Raw genomic sequence first — 6,000 nt, forward strand, 5'->3', positions numbered from 1 at the left:
TGCCCACTACCCGGCTGACCTAATGCGGTGCAGCCGTGCCTCAGACTGACCCCACACTCAGAGCAGGTCTCAGCTTGCCCCTCTTGCTGGGCAAATGATTTACCCACGGAGGCCTGGGGGCAAGCCTTGAGGAGGTGTCTAAAGTAGGATGCCTGTCCTTGCGGTGCCTGGGGAAAGGCACAGAAGTCAGAAGAAATGGACCAGGACCCTCAGGCTGTAAGAAAAGGCAGCAGCACCCTTTGATCCTTGAACCACCTGCCCTTACACAGCCTGGCCTGTGGGGCCTGGAGGAGACATGTGCTAGTCTGGATATTTAAAACAGAGGACCACACAGTAGCCGGCTTGGATTTGCTCATGCATCAGGACTCATAGTCACACATCCTATGCTTTTCCAAAATAGCGAGATCCTGAAGCAAAGGGTGCCAAGCAGAACTGGCTGTCGAGGAAAAGATCTCGTGGGGACAATTCTCAAATGTGTGCATGCAATCCAGGTACTTGTGTCACTCAGAAATACCACCGATCCAAATGGGTTTTTAACGAGTCCAAACACACCATGAGGAAACAGACAATCTGTGTTTTTAAACTGTTACAGAGCCCCAGTGCGGTGGCGCTGGGTTTAATTCCAGTCCTCGGGATGCAGAGGCAGGCAGATCTCTGTAAGTTCAACGCCAGCCTGGTCTACAGAGTGAGTTGCAGGAAAGCCAGAGAGGGCTTTGAAGAGAGACCCCGTCTCCAACAAAAACTTGCTATAGGCAAAGGAAAAAATCACGTATTTCCAGATTTATCATAACCCAGATATACCCGATCTAACAGAGATTGCACAGAAAAGAACTCAAGTACTGAGCTCTGTCCCTAGAGAACTGAATGTATGTGCTTTTATAAAGGACGTCTGCTGTCTAACAAAGTAAGAAAGTACCGTGTGACACTCGTCTGTCCACCCTTGGGAGGCTCTATGGAAACCTCCGGAAAGTCCCATAGTAAAACAAAACAAACAAAAAACCTGGTCCATTTGTTTAATTACCCATTTTCTAGAATTGTCTGGGCCAAGAAAACCACTCTCCCCATAGCCTATCAGTTAACCGCTGTATCTAACATACATACGTACATACATACGTACATACATAGCCGTTGCCCGATTAAATAAAATTGTAGCATTTTCTCATCCGCTTGGCTATAAAGCCAGCTCAAACTCTACGACAGTGGTTCTCATTCTGGGGTGGCGGGGTTCACATTATTAGATGTTTACCTTAGGATTCGTAACAGTTATAGAGTAGCAATGAGATGATTTTATGGTCGGGGGTCACCACAGCGGGAAGAACTGTATGAAAGGTTCTTGGCTTTAGGAGGTTGGAAAGTTGAGAGCCACTGCTATCTATGATCAAGCAATGTTCAGTCCAGAATTACGAAGAGAAAGTTCGATGTTAAGAAATCTGTAAATCTGGGTCTGGATCGTTGGCTCAGAAGTTAGGAGCACAGGAAGCAATTCCAGATAACTTGGTTCAACTTCCAGCACCCACGTGGCAGCTCGAAACTATCCAGGGCACTAGGCACACACGTGGTGCATGGACATCAGATAAAAATAGACAAATCTTAAGAAATAATAACAAAATAAAAGGAAATCTGTAAATTCAGACCAGGGACGGTAGCACACACCTTTTTCTTCCTTTAAAAGAGAGAGAGAGAGAGAGAGAGAGAGAGAGAGAGAGAGAGAGAGAGGTTTCTTTGCGAGTGTTCTGTCATGCTGGAAAGGGCAGTGTAGTGAGAATTTTGAGAATTCTGGTTTCTTTACATCGCAGAAGTGTTATGGGAATATGTTTTTGTTTTAGTCCCAGGTTTAGAATATGGGGCTGCTTCAGGTTGTCCACAGTCACTAACTGTGATTTGTCTCGTGCTCTGGCACGGGTGTGATTTTGTCAGCTGAAGATTGCTTACGTTTGGAATTCTGGGGACTCTTCAGAGGGTATATAAATGCCAGAGCCCAGAAGAAAGAAGATGGCTTCTGCTCCCAGCCAACCCCTGCTGCCCTCCCTCTCCCCGCCCTCCCCACCCCTCAGAGTTTCTCTTTGAATGCTATTGGCTGCTGCTTGTTAAACAGAAGGAATTAAACTTGCCCCAAGGAATTCAATGCCCCTATGTAACTTTAAATTTTTCAAATTCTATTTTTAATGATGACTCTCAAACACTTTAACCTTCCTTGTAACCAGGCGTAGTGGAAAAGAAAGGATGAGGGGGAGGGAAGAGTGGACCTGTTTAGAAAGGGCCTTCGGAGCAACTCCTGAGTTTTCTGGAAATCAGCAGTTTGGTTCACAGGTTAGCAGGCAGCAGCAGCTCAATCCGTTCACAAACGCCTCACGGATACACCAGCAGTCCAGTTCGGTAGGGTCGGGTTAGCAACAGTGGTGACAGGACCTAGCAGAGACAGCCAGGCCTCAGCCTTGGCTCGAGTCAGCAGGCAGGACCAACATGAACACCAGGAGAAGTTCTTGGCTGTGCCTCTCTCAGGGAAGCAAAGATCAGCAAAGATGAGAGACCCAAAAGCGTTGCACAGCTAGCTGTACCAGCAAGCCAAGCTCTGTCTCCATCATTCCATAGAGTCCTATTTATACCCTCGGAACATCATGTGCCCTCCATGTGTCTTGCCTCAGCCCATGCACCCAATCAGCCTGAGTCCTCAGAAGCGGCAGCAAACCGCAGCACACCACCAGAGACCTTTTTGTGTGTTTCTCTCTATGGCGTCCTGACAAATGCAGCTCAAGTACACAGTGTAAGGTGGACCAATACATGCCTGTCCTTAGCAAAGAATCCTTCATCACCGGTCCTTCCATGCGCTTGCTTTAGGAGAACATCTCTCTCCTGTGTCTGCTTCAGCAAGATGTTCCTTCACAAGTCTGCCGTAGCCTTTCACACCTGTGTCCACGTCAACAAAACGTTCCCTCACATGTTGGCCCCAGCAAAACACCATCTGACCGACTTTCCAGAGATTCCCTAAATTTCCACTTCACCCCTAATCAGCAGGAAGTAGTCTAAGGACGTCAGCACCTCCTTTCCCCTCTGACCTTCTTTGTTTCCTACCTAGTGTCGGGTTGGGAGCGTACAGAAGGGTGGTAGAAAAAAGAACCCAATAAAGTAGCCAAAAGTCCAGCTACAAGCCACTGTGTGGTTTCTGGAAAATTGAACCCAGGACCTTTTGAAGAGCAGCTAGTGGATCTCTGGATTTAAGACAAGTCTGGGGGCTGGGGATTTAGCTCAGTGGTAGAGCGCTTACCTAGGAAGCACAAGGCCCTGGGTTCGGTCCCCAGCTCCGAAAAAAAAGAACCAAAAAAAAAAAAAAAAAAAAAAAAGACAAGTCTGGTCTACATGGAGAGTTCCAGGTCAGCCAGGGCTACGTAGTTCAACCTTATTACATGTATACACACACACACACACACACACACACACACACACACACATTCATTGAACTAATTTTAAAAATAGATATGCCAATAGGATAAATACTGTAAAAATTTTACATGTATTTTTATTTCGGGTGCGTGTTTTGTCTGCATGTACATGTACAGCACATGTACCGTTCCAATAGAGGCCAGAAGAGGGCATTAGATCCATGGAATTGAAGTTAGGGATGGTTGTGGGCCATCATGAGATGCTGGGAACAAAGCCCTGGTCCTCTGTAAGAGCAGCAGCAGGTGTTCTTAGGCTGAGTCATCTCTGAGTCCAGAATGGATACTTTAAAGTATTTGATGAATCTCAACACCAATGGCTTATGAAAACAAACCAGTAAACTAGAAAGGTTTTGTTGTGGTGGTTTTGGTTTTTTGAGACAGGGTCTCACATTGTAGCTCTGGCTAGCCTTGAACTCTCTTTGTAGACAAGGCTGACCTTAAACTCACACAGAGCCATGCTTCTCTGCCTCCTGAGTGCAGAGACTAAAGACGCATGTGTGCCACCACGCCTGACCACGTTTATGCATCTTACCTTGGCAAAATTAATCTATCAGAAGCCATTGATATACACATCTAATGGCACAACACCGGACAAGTCCTCACTGATGCCAGAAACAAGAACACTGGATGTGTTATTAAAAAGAATGCAATAAAATAGGAGAAGTAATTGAGAACAATAACAGACAAAGAGAACATTTTCATGATTTATTCATGGCTCGTTTCCCTAAGAATAAAGTTCAAAAGTATCAACTTAAAACGTTACAGACTTTTTTTAAAGGTGGACCCTTGTAAGATAAACACCAAAAAGAGTGGTTGACTTTCTCTTCTATAGGGAGAGACTTTCAGCCTCTCCTCCCTAGAGGGAAAAAGTAGGTTGGGAGAGTTGATGAAGGGATTAAAACCAGAGCAGATGGCTCCGAGTTCTCTTTTGGATCTGAATTGACTGCAGACAGAATTTTTTTTCATAAGCTTTCACTATTGAGCAGAACTGTTTCTGAGGCATGAACACATCACTGTCCCATTATTCTTGAAACGTCAGAAATGAATCTGTCTACTTACAGGAGAAAGGAAGCAAGTCCATTTGGCTCCAGAGCAACACCCGCACTTCCCAGGCGCCCTTGGCAGCAACGAGGGTAAGACTTTTATGTCCTATTTCCTTCTCCTCTACACCTCAGTTTGTAGGAGGCTAGAAGGCAGAAAGGCAACACTATAGAGGCCACATGCACAGCATGAAATATTAGCGATCACCATTTAGAACGTATGGTAGGAAATTATGTTCCTACTGTTGGTAAGTAGGTATGAGGTGTGTGCTACATAATAGGAAATGACAAAGTTCATATAAGAAAACAATAAAGCCTTACTTACTAAGGGACGTAACAGAAGATGTTCATGAATGGAAACTTCAGAAATTTCTGAACCGGAGGTCTCAACACTGCAAAACATCTCCCAGCATAAGTCTACATCAAAGCACAGTAGAACTTTTGGAATGGAATTGAGATAAACCACGGCAAAATCATCAAGTCTATCTGGGTGAATAAATACTGAGGAAGGATCTCGGAAATGGAAGAGTTAAGATTGGATATTGTTCCAACGGCTATTAAATAGAATGTAAAGCCATATATAACCATAGGCAGACAAATATAACCATAGATCCCTAGTGTAGGAATACGTACTTCCGGCATGCAGGTGCGCACGCCTGCTCGTATGGCCAGAGAGACCAGCAGAGAGCATCAGATCCCCTAGAGTTGAAAATCCAGGGGGATGTGAGCAGACCAACGTGGGCGCTGGGAACTGAGCTCAGGCCCTCTGGGAAAAGCAGCAAGCCTTCAGATTGCTGTTCCACCTTTCTGGCCCCATGACAACACATGTTTTTCCTGAATTTTCAGTGGTGAGAATTCCCCTTTTAGTCGTTGTTTTGTTTATATATACTTCAATACAAATGGACAACACAAGTCTGTGTATTTCCAGACCACCTTACGTGCCATTCCAAAGCCTGATGAATTTCCCGGCTTTGCCCCCATCCCGACAATGGAAAATCACAACCAAATCAACAATGAAAGAATGCTAATATACCATGTATCGGGCCACCACCCCCCTTGCTTCAGTGCCCTCTAATAACTTCCAATGAAATAAAGTACAATTCCAATGCTTGGGCACACCCTGCAAGACCTTGTGTTCTTTTAGACATACCCTGTGTAGTAATGGTTGATTAATCATTTCTTTTTTTTTTTTTTTTTTTGGTTCTTTTTTCGGAGCTGGGGACCGAACCCAGGGCCTTGTGCTTCCTAGGCAAGCGCTCTACCACTGAGCTAAATCCCCAACCCCTAATCATTTCTTTTAAAAGCTATATTATTAAAAAGCTAAGGTAATCATAACATACCTTGGTATTTTGTTAAATACAAAGCAGGTTTTGATGATAGGGAGATGGCTCGGTCGTGTGAGCACAGGGACCTGAGTTCAGCCCCCAGATCCCACGTGAAAGGCTGGCATGATGGTTTACACTCGTAATCCCAACACTGGGGAGCCAGAGTCTCTGGAGCTCACTAGCCAGTGATCTAAG

The sequence above is a fragment of the Rattus norvegicus genome, chromosome 3 (assembly GCF_021556685.1).
Source record: "Rattus norvegicus strain SHRSP/BbbUtx chromosome 3, alternate assembly SHRSP_T2T, whole genome shotgun sequence".
Lineage (NCBI taxonomy): Eukaryota > Metazoa > Chordata > Mammalia > Rodentia > Muridae > Rattus > Rattus norvegicus.